Below are 20,719 nucleotides of genomic sequence, written 5' to 3'. Positions count from 1 at the left end.
AAGAGTTCCATGATCTCTGGCCTATCAGGCTTGAGGAGCTCCCTCCCCACCACTTTTCCAACTTCCCTTCCTTATCACGGATCAGGGAGGGGAGCAGGAGGATGAGATGAAGTCTGCCAGACTGAGAGAAGCTGACTACACAGCCAGCTTCTGTGCCAGCTGCCCTGAGGTGATATGGGAGGTGATGGGCCAGCAGAAGCCTTGAAGTTGATGGAAAAGAGGTTGTGCAGACTACTTCTTGGCCAGGGCTGGATTATCTCATGACAGAGTTGAGAAGTTGGTGTTTCCAAAGGTGACAAAAAGGAAGGAAGCTGAGCCTGACCTCCTCGAGGTCCGAGGGAAGTTTTAGCCCCAAGGAGGCCTCCCTTCTGAGCTCAGAGGCCCTGCCCTGCAGGAACCTGTTGCATGGGAAGGAAGAGGCCCATGGGAAAAGGAGGCCTTAAACCCCTTCATCCCACATATGCAGCTTAACAGTCGTCACTCATTCATTCACTTATTCATTCATTCAGTCCCTAGTAAATGGCCTAGAGCTGTGTCAGGGCCTGGGCTGGGCTCTAGGCAAAGGAAGATGTGTAAGCCTCAGTTGTTCCTTCAAAAGACACAAGCAAAAAGGCAATGACAACATAAAGGCTTGATGCTTTCAAAGAAGAAAGTGCATGAGGTACCTAACCCAGCCCAGAGGGGATCAGGGAGGGCTCCCCAGAGGAGCTGACCTCTCAAATGTATAGGAATTAACCAGGCCCTTGGGTGCTCAGGAAGAGAGTTCTGGAAGCAGGAATGGTAGCATGTGCAAAGAAGCTGGGGAAGGAAGAGCAGATAGGGGATTTGCAAAACATTCAATTAGGGAGTGGAAGTGGTGAGAGATGGCTGGAGGGGTTGCACAGGAAGCCTGGAAGCCATGCTTGGGCAGTTCCCTGGCTGTGGTAAGGAAGTGGGGCGGGCCCCATCTGTCAATGGCACTGAGCTGTGACTTCAGTGGCCTGGGGAAGTTCAAGGTCACTGTCTGGGGTGGAGACCATCTCATCAGGGCTGGCCAACTGGGAAGCTGGGACCCGTGCCTGCCTCATGGCAGTGCCACGAAGGTCCTTCTGCTGCGAAGGCTGGAGTGGGCCCTGTTTCTTTATTGATGGGCTGTGTGAGCAATTTGCTCCTTGCTGGCCGGCTGGCTGGGTGTGTGATGCGGAGATTACTCACGCCCCAGTTGTGGTCCGGCCTCTGCAGGCTTTGGGGTAATGAGTGAGGTAATTAAGTGTAAAAGACAGGAGTGAGCAGGGGAGGGCTGAGGGGGGCGAGCAGTCACTGGTTCTTTTCAGGAGCAGGGGAGTGAGATAATGTGGGATAATAGCTCAGCCAGGCCCTGCCCAGGCAGCCCAGCCTGTGCCGAGAGGTGCCCCCCAAACGGCCAAGACAATTCAGCCTTTTCAGGGAAAATGGAGGGGCTCAGGCAGGGCCGGGCTCCTGGGGACAGCTGTATGGAAATGACAGCTCCTCTTCTTGGTCCTGTCCTGTGTTGGCTGAGGGTGGGGAGCAGGCTCCTCTGGCTGGGGGTGAGGCTGAGAAGAAGTGGATAAGGCCAGGAAAGTGTGACAGGCAAGATGAGGGGTCCGTGAAGGGCTGGGAGACGGATCTGTGTGTGGGGAGAGAAGAAACGTGTTGAGATCAGTAGGTGCGGTGGTTAGAGTCTGACTCGGTGGGTGGGAACTTGGCGTGGCCTTTGGCTAGTGTATGACAGCAGCCTGGTTGTGCTCCTTCTCTAGGCCTCTGGGCTCTCATCTTTAAAGTGATGCTGTCAAAACAGTCCCTACCTCACGGGGGAGTTTGGAGGATTGGCAAGAAGAGGCCTAGGACCTAGCACACAGTGAGCACTGTGTACACCAAGCATGTCAGACTCAAAGGCTAACACGGGCCAAATAAACAAGGCTTAAGTTCATGTGGGCCACAAAAAAACAGAAGCTCCAATTTTCATAGAAATGTAGGTTTATTTCGATAGAGACATGCTGAATACGAAGGGCTGAAATAAATGAGTCATCGTTAACATAAGATAATAGAACATTTTAATAAAAATTAATATTTTTTCTTGAACATTAACTTACCAGACACTGAATAACTGCACAAATTAATAAGCGTAACGCAAATAAACCTATTTTTCTTGTTCTCCGAAAGCAAAATATTTCCTGTTGCGCACACCAAACAAGTCAGTCCAAGACTAATGACGTGGCAATCGGCTGCTAAAATATTCGCTGCTAGTATTAGTGGAGAGAAATGGTGCGCCTGCACATAAGGCACGTAAGAGAAATGAATGCAACACGATTATAGTAATCAGTCATTAGCGAATGTTGTCGTTTGTTATTCATAATTATGTATAACAGGATATTGTAAAGATTAAGTTATGAAATTTTTATTAAAATATTTCTTGCATACAGTTATATTGGCTGGGCTGCAGAAATATTTGTTGTGGGCCATGAGTTTGACATGCTTGATGTAAACGCTCGAGACAGTCAAGTTCAGGATCAGAGAGCATTGGTCATTGGTTCGTTTAGTGACCACATTTTATTGAGTGCCTCCCATATTCTGATGGTTTCTGATGCTGGGGAAATAGCAGGGAGTAGATCATCCATCCATCCATGTGTCATGCATATGCATGAAGAAAGAGCTCTCTTTCTGACAGTAGAATGTCTAATAACGAAGCTAGAAGGGAAGATGGAAATAGATAATTGATTCTGGCAAGAATCATCACTGGATGCTAAATGAAAGCCATTGTGCGACATGTGTTGGGGGACAGGATCTTTCCATAGCCTTAAAGTATTTCACCACAGATAACGTATTAATTACAGAGGGAAGGAGAGTAACTTTAGAGTGGAGAAAGAGAGCAGATACCACCTTAATCAAGCGATCCAAGGCAACTTCGCCTGCTATGGGACAGACTGGCATGTGCCTCCTGGTAGGCTACACAGAGAATCACTTCTGTGATGTCCCTGCTGAAGATGCAAAACCTACACCTAATCATGAGGCTCCATCAGATAAACTCCAATTGAGGAACCTTCTACGGAATAACTGGCCCATAATCTTGGTAACTGTCAAGATAATGAAAGGCAAGAGAAAAACGGAGGGACTGTTCCAGATGAAAGGAGATGAGAGAGATAAGACAGCTAAGGACATGAGTATTTCTGGACGGATCTTTCGGCTTATTACAAAGGACGTTATGAGTAGGACAATTGACAATCTTTGACTGGCATCTGAAGATTAGGTGATAGCAATGTATCAATGTCAGTGTCCTGATTTGGATGATTTTATTGTGATTAATATGTAAGAGAATTTCCTTGTTTGTAGAAAACACGGACTAAAGTATGGCAGTGGTCACGGGCGTTGGATCAGCAACTTAACAAATGGCTCAAAAAAATAATCTCTCTATACAAAGAGAGAATGATAAAGCAAATGTGTTAAGTTTACATGTCAACATTTGGGGATTCTGGGTGAAGGATAGATGGGAATTCTTTGTACAGTGTTTGCAACTCTTCTGTAAGCTTAAAATTATTTCAAAATAAAGTTTAAAAGTTATTCAGATGATACTTAAATCATATAATGTCAGGCAGTGATAAGTGATATATAGAAAAATGAAGTGGGCAAGGGAATAGCAGAGGAAGGGGTGGTGGTATTCTAGGTGGTGTGGTCAGGCAGGCCTCTCTGGGAAGGGACATGTGAGCCGAGACCTGGGTGAAGGGATGGAGTGAGTCCTGTGGATATCTGGGGAGAGCCTTCCAGGCCGAAGTACCCATCAGAGAAAAGGCCCAAAGTGGAGCCTGCTTAGCACGTGTATTACTTTCTATTACCACGTAATAAATTACCACACACTTAGTGGCTCAAAACAACACCCATTTAGCTCCCAGTTCTGTAAGTCACAAGTCTGGCACAGTAACCTGTGCTATATGACATAACCTAATCACATCAGTAAACGCCATCATGTTCGCAGTTCCGGGGAGTATGTCGGGCAGTTACACCTGGGGCAGGGGTTGGGGGGACTGGAAATCTCGGGGGTCATCTTAGAGTTCTGCCTGCCATGGAGAGGGGGTTTGAAGAACGTGGAAGCCAGTGTGACGAGAGGAGAATGAGAGAAGGAGTGAGGGGTAGGAGAGAGCAGAGTAACGTAAGTAGAGCTATATAACCCACTAGGAGTGACTTTGTGCATTTTTGGCTCCTGAGTGCGGGGAGGATCCCTGCCGATGTCCCATGGACTCACTTGAATTAAGGAGCATTCCCAGGGTAGAACCCTAGAGATGATTTAAGTCAATGGACTGCCTACCTACGTGTAGCCTGTGGGGGATCTGGGCTGCGGGGCATGGGTGATGACATGCACGTGGCCCTGTGGGCACAGTGGCCCTGCAGGCACAGTGCAGGAAGTCACAGACTCTTCAAGGGTCTGTGGAAAAGTCTGAAACCTAAAAAATGTTGGCTGGAAAACAAAATAACTTACCAGAGTTGAAAGCAATATGACTTAATTGTCTACAAAGTAGCATTATGCCAACTGGTGACCAGTAACTGATTCAACCCTCATAGGAGTTATACATGTGTTATATCTAATGGGACTGTATTTTGTTTCCATTTTTTAATGACTATTTTCCCATAGTGCCACATGCAGTGTACAAAATAAAAAGGCACAAAAGGGGATGCAGTGAAAAGACTCTCCCACCCCTGAGGTGAGTTTCTGTGCTCAGATGTATGTCTGCACGTCCAGGTATATATACACCTAGCTTCTCCTCCCCCACCGTTTTCACAATGGTAGCGGCTCAGCTGCTTTTTTCCCCTTGGCAATGGATCTTGGAGATGCTCGGATTGGCTCCTATGGAGCCGCCATTCTTTTTCACTGCAGCAGAGCAGTCTGTTATGTGGATGAACTGTCATTTATGAGCTAGCCCTACCTGCAACCCTGCCACCTCTTCTCCTAATACCCTGAGCACTCCTGGCCTCTCCCTGGCCCCCAGGACAGTCACTGAAGCTCTAGCTCATCCTGCTGTTTCCACTCAAATGATGAGCGTGGGATCTGGCTTGGCCAGTGGCTGCCCTGCAGGGCTGGGTCCCCTCACCCAGAAATTGGGAGAGTTAAAGTCCCAGCCCTGAAAGTCACAAGTCTGGCACAGTAACCTGTGCTACATATCGTGATCTAATCACAGCGGTAAGCGCCGTCATGTTCACAGCGCAGGGGAGTGTGCTGGACAGGTACCCGCCCCTGAACGGCGAACGTTGCCCAATGAAAGTTAAAAGACACAGTGACAGGAAGGTGGATTTATCAGGGACTGAGGGCAGGGCTGAGTCCTGCCAATATAAACATCGTTGCCCACACCTCCTGTGCTTATGCACGTTTCTCTAGAACAGCGGTTCTCAACCTGTGGGTCGCAACCCCTTTGGCGGTCAAACGACCCTCTCACAGGGGTCGCCCAAGACCACCCTGCATATCAGATATTTACATTACGATTCATAACAGTAGCAACATTACAGTTATGAAGTAGCAACGAAAATAATTTTATGGTTGGGTCACAACATGAGGAACCGTATTTAAAGGGCCAGAAGGTTGAGAACCACTGCTCTAGCATGTCTCCAGGAAGGGGATTGCTGGGTTGTAGAGTATGGTAAATGCAAAAAATGGCAAGTTGTTCTCCAAAGTGGTTGTCCAAAGTGACCCCCCATCACCAGTGTCACAGAATCCTTCTTGTTCCACACAGGTGGTTATATTTAAATTTGTGCAGCTTTTAGGTTTTGCCAATCTAATGGACATAAAATGAGCTTTTAATGAGGATTTCCCTAATTGCTAAGAGGTTAAGCATCTATTTATATGCTTATTGGCTGTTCATGTTTTCTATCCTTTATGTCTTCAAATCTTCAGACTATTTTTCTTTTTGATTGTCTTTGTTTTATTGATCTGTAGGAGCTCTTTATATATTTTGAGTACTAACTTTTGCTAGATTGTTGCAAACATTTCCTAGCTTGTGGCTTATCTCTTTATTTCTTTTGTGGTGAACTTTGAACAGAGTCATAATTCTAAGGTAGATTAAGTTATTAATATTTGCCTTTATGGTTTGGCCTTTCATTTCTTGCTTAAGAAATTCTCTGCAACTCAAATCCATCCCAGTCTTTCATTTATGTGTGTATGTAGTGATATTATGCATTCTATTTTGTAGCTATTTTTCTACTTAACAATATAACATGAACATTTTCTCATGTCAAAATATTCTGCAGCACCATTGGTAAATGGTTGCATACGTTTCCATTGTATGGGATATGCTATTTACTGAATTCCCTATTGATGAACATTTAGGTTTTAAACTTTTCACTATTATCAACGATGCTGCAGCTATTGTGGTTCACATTCATGATGATTTCTTTTAGATAAAGTCTTAGGAGAGAAACTGCCTACCCAATTAAAGGTTTCTGATAACAGTTTACCAAATTTGCAGGGGGTCTTGTTTTTGATACCTTTCCTGGAAACAATATCCCATTGTGTTGAATTGCCCTTCCCAAGAGTCTGGAATCGGCAAAATGGACGGATGGCATTGGACAGGGGTCCTGGAGCCTGCTCCCGGGTGGCAGAGGGCACGTGCGTGTGTGGTCACGCTGACGGATGAAGACCTTTCCCACTCTCTTCCTTCCCAGCCCCCACTGGTAAGATACCTTTATTGAGTGGTGTTGAGAGGAAAGAACCAAGAAATGCCTAGTGAGGCCGGTATGGGTAATGATTGTCTACTAATTAATTGTATTTTGAAGGGCATCAGTTGCCACCTCAACGAGGTCCTCTGTGTTGAGGGCTGGAAATGGAGTCACTTACGGCTGCTGCCACCTGGGCTGGGCACAGACTAGTAAGGTTCTCATGAAATGTTTGTCCAGTGAACGAAGGAATTTTAAAAAGTTCCCCAGAGAACTCTCAGGCTGAGAACTTGAAAACCTTGCGGGGGGCATCAGACTTTTAATACTTAGGCATTTATTTTAGGGAATATCAGCATATATTTTTTTTATAGCAGTTGATAATAATTTTAATGTATGGCAGTGGAGTAAAGCTTCCCATTAGCATGAATTGACTTTCTTTTTTTAAATGAGGCAATTTAAAGAAAATATTACTTATAATGAAACTAGGGGCCCGAAGCATGAAGATTCGTGCAAGAATAGGCCTTCCTTCTCCTGGCTGCTGGCACCAGCTTCCCTCCAGCACCTGGGACCCGGGCCTTCGCTTTGGCTGCTGCCTCCCACCTTTGCTCCAGGCCGGAGCTGCCTCCCACCAGTTCCAGCCAGCTCTGTGGTCACCGCCCAGAGGCCGGCCCTCGGCGGCTGGCCGGGGCTTGCAGAAGGCTTGGCTTCCTTTGTCGCTGAGGCGATGAAGGAAGCCAAGCATCCCGCCCGAAGGAAGCCAAGAGTCCTGCTTGCTCCAGCCGGCGCCACCATCTTTGTGGCTATGGGCACCGCCATCTTGGTCTCGGAGTGATGGTTAATTTGCATATTACCCTTTTATTAGTATATATACAGGCAGACAGCAAATGGGAGTGGGGGGAGGAGGTGGTATGATTATGTCAAAACTTCGAGAAACCTTCCTCAGTGGAGACCTCGTCCTTGGAAGAAGCCTAAGATGTGGCTGGGTTGGGTCAGGAAGCAGCAGGGCCCTGGGAAGGATGGGAGAAATGGGAGGAGAGATGGATGGAAGGAAGGAGGGAGGGAAGGGAAAGGGAGTGGTAGGCAAGGAGTAATCTCACATTTCGGGGGGGGGGGGCAGGCCATCGGGAGACACGTGCAGAGTTATTTGTATCATTGAAATCATATTTCGGAACTAAAAAGTGTCTTCCTCTTGATGTCACTTGACACTCATAACAGCTCTGAAGTTTCAGGCAGGGAGGAGCCAGCCCGTCGCTTTACAGAGGGATAGAAAGAAGCGGCAGTTTGCAGTGTGGTCACGGCGGAAGTCAGGGGGAAGGAGGACTTGGCCCCGGTGTTGGGTTTGGAATTTGTGGAGGAGTGTGTCCCGAGTTAGACTCCTGGCACCAGGACACCAGCCCTTTCATGGAGGACAATAACAGCAAAACCCATTAGCATTTATTGAGCGCTTACTGTGTGCTGGCTCTCTGCTAAGCAAATTTGGCTTTCTCGATGAAGGCTCTACACTACCCCTATGGCAGGGCATCCGTCATTATCTCCCAGAAAGTGTCGAGGGAGGAGTTATTGATTCATGGTGCCTGCCCTTGTAGAAACTTGCATTCCAATAAGGGAGAGGGGAGACAGGAAATAACCACAGGAAGACATAAATAAATGGGACAATTTCACGTAACGCTAAACGCCATGAAGAAAAGCAACAGGGCAATGTGACCTGGTCTCTGGCAGCAGGGAAGGGACTGCTCCACTAGGAGACCATCAGGGGAGGGTTCTTTGAGGAGGTGCCATTAGAGCTGGAGCCAGGAATGTATTGGATTTGAACCTGGGCCATTCCAGAGCTCTGCCTGTGACCCCGAACCTACTCCACCTCTGTCACAGAATGCTTCGGCCAGAGATGTCTTGCTCCCTTCTTAAGAATCCCGGAGTCGTGGCTTAAGGGTGGGAATGTCTGGGGCTGAGGAATGGAAGGATGGTAGGATATATGAGCCAGAAGAGGTCTCACCCTGGGGGCTGCCGTGGCCAGCTCCAGAGCCCTGTGTTCTTGGCCTAAGCAGACCAGTTGTGCGGTACTTGGAGGTCTCTCGAGGTGGTTCCCCTGGCCAGAGGGGAAACCGAGTCCCGAAGGGGAGACTGGCTGCCAAGAGCTGTGGCTTACAGTGCGCGGTGTGCTGGGCTAAGAGGCTGCCTTGCACCAGGAAGAAGGGGTGCCTATTCCTAATGCACACAGCGGGATTCTCTGGGCCAGTGGCAGCCTGGAGCCTGGTGGAGGATGTGGTAGAGATTGGCCCCCAGGCCGCCTGCCCTTTCCTAGCCTGCCTCCTGGCTTTGTCCTGCCAGCCCAGGAGGGTAGGAGGGTGAGGATCACCACCGAGGATTGCAGCCCTCCATAACTGCAGCACGGGGACCTTCACGGGTCCATCACAGGCCTTATGGGCAGCAAAGAGGAAGGGCTGGACTCCCTGGGGTCTTTGTGGAGCTGACAGTATGAGGAGGGGGCGGGGCCCGGGGTGGGGGTGGCCCAGAAACGCCTTATCTCTCTGGGCCAGTGTCAGCTCATGCCCCCAGCCGGCAGCACAGGCTGGAGCGGCCAGCCTGAGACCGGGGACTGCAGCGCATTTGCATTTATATTGGAGACTTCTGTTTCTAGGGCCCGTGGGGAGGAGGTGGCCACTTCGGTCAGCTGAGCAAGATGCAGGAGAGGAGGGGCCTACAGCCCTGTCCTGCCAGGGCCACGGGAAGTGGCCGGTGGGCTGGGCCTGCCTGGCCGAGGAACAGTGGCACAGAAGGTTCTCTGGGCACAAGGCCGGCCCTGACAGCCTGCCCGTCCACCCTCCCCGCCGCTTGCCAACATCAGCTGAGAGTTGGCTCTGCCCCACGGGCCTAGGAGAAAGGTCAGAGGCCCGTGCCAGCAAGGGACCGGGCAAGGCAGAGCACACACTGCGTGCAACTGTATGCCGTCCATCTTCTCCTCCTCTCCACCCGGGCAGTTGTTTCAGCCAAGAAAACCAGGGCTCAGAGGGGCTTAGCAGCGGGTCCAAGGCGATCGACTCATTATCCAGTGCCCCCCGGAGCTGCCTCCCAGTGACACCCAGAAGACACCCTCTCCCTTTGGGGCACAGAGGAGTTGACACCCTATTACATCTGAGAGTCGAAGGCACTCCTCACGGACTCAGGACGTTGTCAGGACTGGTTTTGTGATGGCTGAGGAATCATGTTTCACTTGATGAAGTCCACGGTCATGACCAGGCTTCTCCTGCCTTTGGGGAACGCAGCTTCTCCCTGTGAGACTTCATAATGGGGAAAAAATGGAAGGAGGGGAGAAGGGAGGACACGAGAAATGGAAGGGGATGGGTGGAAGGAAGGAGGTCAGGAAGGGAAAGGGAGTGGTAGAGAATAGGAGAAAAGTCAAGGGCAGAGGGTGCAAGTGTGCGGGTTGCCCTTAGAACCTGGTGCTGTTGGGCATACCCTCTGTGATCCTTCCTGGCTGTTATATGGATTGGTGCTCCCCCCTCTGTCCTCCTGCTCCTCCCCCTACCTCTGAGCCTCCAGATCACCAGTAACACCCTGCTCCATGTGGTGGAGCACTGATGGCCTGGTAGGGGCTCCAAGGAGTAGAGGTCAGGGCCCCTTCTTTATCCTAGAGCTCATTTCAAGGTGACTGGTGACCAGGCTCTATCTCCATCCCTCAGTGCTTAGCTGCCTCTGGAGGGGGGCTCTGCCTTGCTCTCTGGGTTCTCTTCAGTCTCTCCCTCCCCCATCTCACCAGACGGAGGGCTTGGCCCCATTCCCCCAGCCTGTGACTGTGGGCTTGCAGCCGACACACCTCCTGGCCCTGGCTCTCCGTCCTGCAGTACCAGCCCTCCCTGTCTGTCACCAAACAGTCAGGATGTCCTGTCCCACCTGGCAGGCTGGCTATTGCCCAGCTTGGTCTTAGGAAGTGAGGACCAGCTCTGAAACCCACTGCTTAGGTTCTCATCCTGCCTGTGCCTCTTCCTAGCTGTGTGGCCTAAGGCAAGGTCCTATGCCTCTCTGAGCCTTTGGCTTCTCATCAATAAATGGGCATAATGATGGGACCTGCCTCTTGGATGATTGTGTGGATTATATAAGATCATGCATAGAGTGCTTGGCTCCGTGCCTGGCCTCTAGTAAGCACTCAAGGCCTATTAGCTCTTTTTATCTAAGTTCTATCTTTCAGTGCCTCTTCTAGAGTAGTGGGGATGTCAGGTTCGGGGACCTGCCCTTGTGCCTCCTCCATTAACCCCTTTATGCCCAGGGTCACCCGATATGACTGTTTCAATACATACGGGATTGAACCCTTTGCTATTGTACTATTGCTGTTTCTCCCAGCTAACATTTAATGAGTGTTTATGGTGACTCAGCCATTGTTCAAGCCCGTTTTAAAGTCTGACCCCAAATTCCTTGACACGCCTCCTGCCAAGAGGTGGGGTTTATGTCCCCTCCTGTGATTGCTTCCAGGACTAAAAGGGGGCAGAAGTGACATTGTGTGACTTCTGAGAATAGGCTAGAAGTGGCCAAGCCACTTCTGCTTGGGTCTCAGGGGCCACTCACGCTTGGCATCCTGCCACCACGCTGTGAGGAAGCCCAGCACCCGAGCCACAGGGGTGGTCTGGCCGGTAGCCTCAGCCGAACTAGTCTTGACTGCCAGACGCGCAGGGGAAGACATCTCGAGAGGATTCCAACCCCCAGCCTTCAACTCTTCAGCGGAGGCCCCAGACGTTGTAGAGCCGAAGGAAGCCATTGCCATGTGCTCTGTCTGAATCCTGACCCGTAGGAAGCTGTGAGCATAAGACAGTGTTCAGCGGCACTGTGTTTGGGGTGGTTTGCTGTACGGCAGTCACTGGCATCTCCACGCTCACGCACTGAGGCTTCATGTACGCAGTAGTTGTTAGAGTCATCTCCATTCCACAGAGGAGGAAATGAAGGCCCAGAATGCTGTAGCAGGTTGCCCGAAGTCACAGAGCTCATAGGAGCTGGAATCTGTGCTCATGGGTGTGCTTGACGCTGGGCGTTGAAGAGTCAGCCCCATCCTACAGGACCTGAGGGGCCAAAGAGGTGATTGGATGTCCATTTGAGGACCCTGGGGGCTGCGGGAGGGCACCGACATGGGATTTGTGAGGCCAGAAGCTCTCTTGGGTGCCACAGGGAGGGTGGGTGAGAAGGGGCTGGAGGTGGCCCACGAGAATGGACAGTGCCATCCTGCCATTGTCCACTGTCCTCTCTCTTCCCTGCCTCTCAGAGCTGCAAAGGCAGCAGCAGGAGCCCTGGTCTTAGGCCCCCATGCGCTTTGCACCTGTCACCGTTTGGCCCAGCCAGGGACACCAGCCAATTGGGCTAACCTGGGTTTTGCCCTCAGATGGCAGAGCTGGGTGGTAGAGGCCAGCAGTTTCCGGGCCAGTGTGAGCAGGAAGATGTACCAGGAGAGTCCTCTGCCCTCTCATGTCAAGGTGGGCCACAGAGCTCCAAGATCATCTGTACCAACTGGACCTGTTTGTGTTGGGTTGACCGTGAGTGGCAGAGAGCCCAAAAGAAGAGTGACTTAAATGAGACAAATACTGATTTCTCTTTCTTATAATCAGTCTGGAGGCAGGCAGTTCACGGCTATCAAGGTTGCTCCTTGATCTCCAAAGGCCCAGCCTCCTTCTATCTTGCTGTTTCATTCTCCTCAACACCTCATGGTTCCAATTGGCTGCTCGCCCTCCAGCCATCATGTTCACCCCCACCCAGAGGGAAGGAGGAAGTGGTAAAGAATGTTTTCCCATCTTTAAGGACTTCTTCTGGAACAGCGGTCGCCAACCTTTGGGACCTCACGGACCACCAGTGGTCCGCGGACCTCCTACAAAATGAATGTGATACGACTTCCCTCCTCTTGGCCAGAACGGAGACACATGGCCACACATAACTTCAAGAGGCCAGTGAGTGTGATCTCCGTTCTGGGTGTCCATGTGCCCAGCAACTTTGGGGTTCCTGTGGTCACAGAGCCCTTACTATGTGCCAGATACATACATACATTTTCTCACTTTAATTCTCACAACAGCCCCTTGAGGTTGGTATGATCCAGAACCCCTTTAACAGATACACAGAAACAGGCTGGGCTGAGCCATGTTGTGACCGCCTGGCTGCACTGCTCTGCTGGTGAGAATGGCCTCTATGGGCAAGGCGTGTCACCGCCTGCACTGTTTTATTTCCCTTTATCATCTGATGTAGTCCCCACAGTTTCTGTGGCCCTTTTGCAAATAAGGAAATGGAGGCTCCGAGAGGGACAGGGTGGTAGCTACCTCCTGCTTGGAACCCAGGTTTGCCTGCCCTTTGCCTCCTGGCAGCGGCCCCACTTGCCTCCCCTGGGGAGTGAGTGAGGATGGGCCACACTTGGGCTTTCATAGTCCTGATGAATGTGGCAGGGATTCCAAAGTCCAGCTTTCAGATGAGGAAACGGAAGTTCCTTCCCCCAGAGGGAACTTGCCCAGCGTCCTATATACCACCAGGGATGTCGCTGGGAAGGGACCCCGGTCTGCTGACTCTCAGTGCAGAGATCTTGCACACTTGGTTCATTAATGCAACAAATACGTATTGAGCACCTAATGTGTGCCAGGCACTGTGCTGGTGATCACAGTGGTAAGTGTGGAGCTGCTGTTCTAGGGGTAGGGAGGGGAGAGGGAAACAGACTCTAACTAAATAAATCATCAACAGCTGCTGCCTTCCCTTTTTATTTCTTTCCTTCAACAAATATTTATTGAGACCTATATTTCTATAAGACAGACATGGTCCTGGCTCTAGCAGTGGAGACAGGCACTAAATGAGGAGACACATAAATAAACAAGATTAATTCAGATTGTAATAAGACTGAGAAGCAAACAAGGTTAAGTGGAGGGAACAGGAAGTGCAAAGGTTCGGAGGCAGGACTGAGCTTGGGATGTGGAAGGAACTGAGAGAAGGGCCAGGGCAGCTGGAGCAGGGTGAGAGGGGACAGTTCAGAGGGGAAGACTGACAGGAGGGAAGGGGCTTAGGAAAGGCCAAGGTGCCACTGAGGGGCACTGAATAGAGAAGGGATAAGGGAGGCCAGTCATCCCTGCATCTGGGGGTTTCCCAGCCAGACCCCCGAGGGGCAGGGGCCCAACACCTGCTGGCCTGGCACAGCCTGCCTCTGTGCAGATAAAGGCCCCCAGCCCCCTGCAGTGGAGCCCCCTCTGCATGCCTCCACCTGCACAGCCGGGCAGGGCATTGTGTGCTGGCTCTGATGGCACACCTGGTGTTCTCACCAGCCTGCTGGCTGTCCTGATTTAGGGGGTCGTTCTGGCTGGTTCCGGAGCCTGTTCCTGAAGTCCACCAGCTGCGACTAGGCTGGCTGAGGGGAGGAAGCAGGCTCTGGTGGCCAGGGAAGAAGGCACCCCTCACCCTGGAGCCCACTGGACCGAGAGAGGTTTCCTGAGCATCTCTGAAACCCCAGACCTCCCTTTTTTGGCCCTCCTTCCCTGGTGGCAGAGAGCAGGGACTCAGGTAGAAAGCAAAGTTCAAGTTGAGCTGCTGCGCTTCGAATTCCTCTCTCCCTCTCTGGGGCTCAGTTTCCTTCTCTGTATAAGTGGTAATTGGCCTAGCTAAACTCATGGCATAGCCTCTAGAGCAAGCATGTCAAACTCAAAGGCTAACACGGGCCAAATAAACAAGGTTTAAGTTCATGTGGGCCGCAAAGAAACAGAAGCTCCAATTTTCATAGAAACGTAGGTTTATTTCGATAGAGACATGCTGAATACGAAGGGCTGCAATAAATGAGTCATCGTTAACATAAGATAATAGAACATTTTAATAAAAATTAATATTTTGTCTTGCACATTAACTTACCAGACACCGAATAACTGCACAAATTAATAAGCGTAACGCAAATAAACCTATTCTTCTTGTTCTCCGAAAGCAAAATATTTCCTGTTGCGCACACCAAACAAGTCAGTCCAAGACTAATGACGTGGCAATCGGCTGCTAAAATATTCGCTGCTAGTATTAGTGGAGAGAAATGGTGCGCCTGCGTGTAAAGGTGTGTAAGGGAAATGAATGCAACACAGTTATAGTAATCAGTCATTAGCAAATGCTGTATAAAAATTGTGTATAACAGGATATTGTAAAAATTAAGTTATGACATTTTTATTAAAACGTTCCTTACATACCGTTATATTGGCTGGGCCGCAAAAATATTCGTTGTGGGCTGCATGTGGCCTTTGGGCCGTGAGTTTGACATGCTTGCTGTAGAGCCAGACCATCTGAATTTCTTCACTCTACCATGTAGTGGCTGTTTGAACCTAGCTGCGTTACTCTCAGTTTACCCATTTATAAAACGGGAAGTATAATAGCACTTATTTCAAGGGTCGTGTGAAGATTGAGTTATGTGTATCTGCTGCTTAGAACAGTGCCTGCCCCATGGTAAGTGCTATATTTTAACTCTAATTTTTATTATTATCCAAGTCTTTAGAGGACTGGAAAGACAGCGGGGATAACTGGGTCCATTTGCAAACTTTTTGTCTTTGGTTTTAACAGAGAAGCTCTGCATTGCTCAAGAGAAATTTTACTCAGAGCCCCAGCTGTTAGGAGGGGATGGAAGGGGGGCGCCTGCCCCACCTGCTCTCCCATCTCAATGTCAGTAGTCCCCAAGGGGGCTACTGAAGCATGATATGAAAACTCCTGCCAGTTTGACTCCTTCGGCTCACAGTTAGGGAAACTGAGACTCAGAGAACGGCAGGGACCAGGCCCCACAGGGAGTGAGTAGCTCAGCCTATCCTAGAACCCAGATCTCCCGGTTTTCTCAATGCAAGACAATGGGCAGGGCTGGGAGAAAAGCAAAGACCAGAAGCCGCTTAGGGGACTGGGTACATTGTGGTGTCAACTCATTAGCATGCAAATGACATGCAAACGAATGCAAAACAGCATGTTTTATGCTAATTTGCAGAGTCGAGAGCGACATTTTTGGTAATAGGGCAGCAGTCCTAGTCCCTGGGCATCGCCGAACACGCATCCTTTTTTTCTTTCTTTCTTTCATTATTATGATTGGGCCCATAAATCTTGGTTTGGCTGTGATCCCACCCTTTTTTGCAAGCCTAGTTCTTGTCACGCTCAAGGGCTCCCTCTCCAGTTCCCTGGTCCTGTCTGGGCCCAGAGACAGGCCTGGACAGTGGGTCAGAGAACCAGGACCCAGGAGCCATCAGTCAGTGCGAGGAGCTGAACCTGTCCTGGAAGCTGCTTCTTGGCAAGAGTCTGATGGGACTGGGGATCAGGGCAGGTGCTATTCTGTGTCAACTGGCCCATGGGCATCTGGGACATGACTGCCAGACTTCCCCAAAGCTGTCCTTAACCTCAGGTCCGGCACTTCCTCTGAGCTCCTAGGGCCATTGTGGCTTCTGTGCCATTGTCCTCGCAGGATGAGCTGCTCAGGGAGGGCAGGGCCTGTTCCTTTTCTTGTGGGACACCCAGGGCCTGGGACACAGGTTTGGACTGTGTTGGGTGCTGGAGAACTGAATCCACACACGGAGATCTGGCAGTGCACCTGGGGGTGAGTGTGCAGGCTCCGAAACCATGCAGCTTGAATTCAAATCCTGACACCACTACTTTCTGAGAAAAAAATGAATCCTCATAGCACCTACCATGTTCACTGTGCTTGCTTTGTGCTTGCCGTTTATGGTCTCACTGATAACAGCATCCTATAAGGTATTACTATGGCTTCCATTTTATGGAGGACAGGTTAAATGACTTGCCCAAGGTGATATGGGGTGGGGTGGGGTGCCTAAGGGGCATTCATAGTTACTAAGGATGAGCTCCTCACTAGGCAGTGACTCTAAGCCGCCCAGGAAAGCTGCTGTTACAGGGTACCTGGGCTTCTACCCTTGCTATCAGCTAACCTTTTGACAATGTTTAAACTTGGCTCCTGGAAAAATGATGGTTAAGAAATCCCCCACCCTTTTTTTTAAATTGCTGGTACCATTTTGTGTTCAGGGAAATGGCTGACCGCAAGGGACCACCTTCCCCATGTCACTTAGATAAGACTGTCTGTCTTTCTCTGGACTCCCAGTAAGGCTCAGGGATGACTCTATTGTTTGCCTGTGACCTTTCCCCTTTTGCCTGAACCTGCCGATAAGACCAGACAGACCCTCCCACTTCCTATTCTTTGTCTCATGGTTGATTGGCTGAGATTAGAACTGTTTGTCCCATCTGAAACTAGACGCTGAGATAAACATTTCCTGTGCCGCTGGCTGACCAGACTCCCCATTGCCAGACAATCCCAACGCTAAACTCCCCCGCCTGTAACCTGTCTGCACCTCCCTGTGAAAGACTAATGCAGACCTACTCCACCCACAATCTCCGATCTGGGGGCCCAGGTTGCTCCTCTATTGCAAGAGCTTGAATAAAATCATCTTCCCCATTGTTTGATGTATTTTTATTTTTTGTCTTGGACACATTCCACCGTGCCATTTTCCCCCTAAGGCCCTGGGGCTGTGTGAGGGCCCTGTGTTTGACCTTGGAGCACTTCCTGAGCATCTCTGCAACGCGGCACCTCCTCTGCAACGCGGGATGCTCACTGGCCCTACCTCCTCAGGTTGCGACCAGAGGAGATAACGCCAGAAAACGCTTGGCGCAGAGCCCGGCCCAGGGCGAGCGCTCCAGAAATGTCAACCATTGTGCGTGCAGGAGAGGAGAGGAGAGGAAACTGGACGGGACCTGCGCCGGGGATGGGGTTGGGCGGGGGTTAAGGGGGAGGGGGGGGACAAGGCGGGAGGAAGTTGGGGGTGAAGGTACGTCTGGAGACCTCCGCCCCCTCTGGCGCTGGGGGTGCCCCGTGTCCCCACATCGTACCCCCCGTGGATCGCAAGCTGGGGCGGGGGGCACAATCCCCACTCCTCCCCTCCCCGCCGCCCGCCTTTGATTGTGGCGAGCAGCGAGTCGCGGAGCAAATTAACTTTTTGCACACTTCATTATGCGCCGCCCCGCGTCCCCCGGGGCCGCGGTCCCGCCCCCGCCCCGCGCCGACAACTTGATTGGGCAATTAATCTTCGAGCCCCCACCCCACCGCCCGGCCCGGGCCTTTGTGAGCCCGATCGCGGGCTGCGGGCGCCCGCCCGACCCAGCGGTCTGCTAGCGCTGATAAGGCGCCCCTCGCCGCCCGGCCCCCGCCTTTGTCAGGGCGCCGCTAGGCCCGGCCAGCGCGCTGCCGTCTCGCACCCCATCAGCGCGCCCCCGCCCCTCCGGCTCGGTCCATCTGTTTGAGCTCACAATCCTCCAGCGGCTGGGGCTGGGGGAGGGGGCTCGCTCTTGGGCAGGAAGCCAGCACCCCCTCCACCCGGCGCCCCATGTGTGAGGAGTGAACCCCACCCCCCTGACACACACGCGCGCACGCGCGCGCGCCCTTTGCCCAATTAAGCAGCGTCGAGGTAATTAAGAAGGGGGTGGGGGGCAAGCACAGCGGCAGCAGTCTGAGGAATGGGGAGGTGGGCTTCCCAGCAGTGCCCCAAAAGAGGGATCCGGCCACCCATCCTGTACCCCCAGGTGTGTAATGCCTGGTTCCTGGCTTGGGGGTCTTCAGGCTCCAAGGACTGTGGTGGTGGTGGTGATGGGAAGAGGGGTGGAGAGGAGGGAGGGAGTGTCCCTGGGAATTTGGCTGATAATTCGTGCCTCTTTGTGCAGTTTTTCTGGGGTTTTGTCAGCAGTTGACCCAGCCTCAGAAAGGCAGCCTGTGATTCCTGTAGGGTTGAGAACCTGAGTCCTAAATGGAGGGTCAAACCGGGGCTATTGCAGAGGCCAATAACAGGGTGTTCAGAAAGAGGTGCAGAAAGTGCCCCTCCCCCCTTACTGTGAGGGGTGGTGTGTCGGTGACAGCTCTGTGCCTGGGTGGTGGAAGTGATGGGCTGAGACCACCTTGGTGCAGTATGTACTCACAAGTGTTGGTTCTTGGTAGTTTCTGTGGTTTTCCCAAGATAGGGCCAAGGCTGAAAACGGATGGATGTAAGATGGTGCTGGGAATGAGCCCCTGCGTTTCATTCTACTCCTGAGCCAGTGAAATAGAATGGTGCTGGGGCGTGGGCTGCAAACCTGTGGGCTGTGCAGGCCTTGGGGCTGGTGTGTGTGAGTGTGTGGTCCTTGGGAAGTGTCTGCACCAGTGTCTGAGGGGTGTGAGTTTTGGGTAGGGAGTTGACAGCCTTCATTAGTTCTCATGAGAGGGGCGTGGCCCAGTGTGTGCACAGAATCTTTGTGTCCAGGTACAGTCCACCAACACTGAACACTCACTGTATGTGAGTCTCCGTAGTAGCACCACTTGGGACAGCATGAGCCAAGTAGAAGCTGTTGGATGCCCTCACAGACTCACCGTCTAGTTTGGGAGATGGACGAGAAGATCAACATAAGACATGAGGTTCAGTGGATGATAAGAGCTGCAGATAAAACAAACCAGGACAACTGATTAGGTGTGTGCCCCACTTGCTAGACATCCCCACCCTCACCCCCACCAGGAAGCCCCATTGTCAGAGCAGCGAAGGTTACACTCCTGGGCCCAAAGACATAAGGCCACCCCGATTATGTGCAGCCCATCTCCACAGTCCCTAGGACCCATTTCAGCCAGTTCCATGGCCATGGGGTCTCTGGGGTGATGGGCAGGCCTCAGGCTGCTGTGGCTTCTCCCCCTTATTCCTGTGGAGGTGGTGGGTGGTTCCTTCTGATAATGACAACCTCCAGTCTTGCATGACAGAAAGGCCTTATGGGCCCACCGTCCAGAAGGGGCCCTGTCAGCGGGAGCTGAATTAAAATGGAGAAATACAGCCTCCCTCCCCCCTCATCCTCTCCTCACTCCCCTCATTGCCAACCCCTGAGGCCATGGGTGAATAGTTTTGCAGTCCCTTTGCCTTGCTGAGCTGCGTTAGTTAGCTGGGTGTAAACCTCCCTATGGGTATTAAAGATAGGGAACACCAGGACCAGCAGGTGGAATTTTAAAAAGTACTGTTTAACAGAACTCCCCCACCCTCTAACAACCTCCAGGTTTAAATCCCTCATCAATTATGCTACCTGATTCTAAAGTTCTGGCTTTAAACATCCCAGAATTCTAACATTGTAGGCTTCAGACTATTAACATCCTATGCATCTTATACAAACATTCTACATTTTTATGATTTCTACCCTTGTGTTCCAGAATTCTGGGTCTCCTATATTGATTTTGTTGGGGTCTGTGCCTTGAAATGGCAATAGAGAAAGACTACATGCAGAGTCACGTAATAGAAGTCATAACAGCAATGAACAGACTTTCAATCATGTTTTTTTTTTTTTTTTTTTTTTGACTTTAAATCTTTATTGTTCAGATTATTACATTTGTTCCTCTTTTTTCCCCCCATAACTCCCCTCCTTCCAGCTCCCACCCCACCCTCCACCCTCACTCCCCACCCACTGAGTTCATCCATAGGTGCATGATTTTTGTCCAGTCTCTTCCCGAATCTCCCATTCCCCTTTCCCCCCCAAGAATAGTCAGTCCATTCCCTTTCTATGTCCCTGATTCATTATAGTCACCAGTTCATTCTGTACATCAGGTTATTCACTTGATTCTTAGATTCATTTGTTGATAGATGCATATTTGTTGTTCATAATTTGTATCTTTACCTTTTTCTTCTTCTTCCTCTTCTTAAAGGATACCTTTCAGCATTTCATATAATACTGGTTTGGTGGTGATGAACTCCTTTAGTTTTTCCTTATCTGTGAAGCTCTTTATCTGACCTTCAATTCTGAATGATAGCTTTGCTGGATAAAGTAATCTTGGTTGTAGGTTCTTGGTATTCAGCACTTTGAATATTTCTTGCCATTCCCTTCTGGCCTGCAAAGTTTCTGTTGAGAAATCAGCTGACAGTCGTATGGGTATTCCCTTGTAGGTAATTGAGCCTCTTTCTCTTGCTGCTTTTAAGATTTTCTCTTTGTCTTTTGCTCTTGGCATTTTAATGATGATGTGTCTTGGTGTGGTCCTCTTTGGATTCCTTTTGTTTGGGGTTCTCTGCGCTTCTTGGACCTGTAAGTCCATTTCTTTCTCCAGGTGGGGGAAGTTTTCTGCCATTATTTCTTGAAA

At 50.6% G+C, this 20,719-nt stretch overlaps 1 long non-coding RNA gene across 1 annotated transcript in view; it reads left to right on the top strand.

Moving 5' to 3' along the window:
- The window catches only part of LOC139013777 (uncharacterized), a 76,837-nt gene that overhangs the window by 31,333 nt on the left and 24,785 nt on the right, over positions 1-20,719 (top strand). The gene's annotated exons all lie outside the window — the stretch shown is intronic.

Source organism: Myotis yumanensis, unplaced genomic scaffold (genome assembly GCF_028538775.1).
Source record: "Myotis yumanensis isolate MYYU_CA2020_CCGP unplaced genomic scaffold, mMyoYum1.0.hap1 SCAF_7, whole genome shotgun sequence".
In the NCBI taxonomy this organism is placed as follows: Eukaryota; Metazoa; Chordata; class Mammalia; order Chiroptera; family Vespertilionidae; genus Myotis; species Myotis yumanensis.
This window is presented reverse-complemented; position numbering and strand designations above follow the sequence as displayed.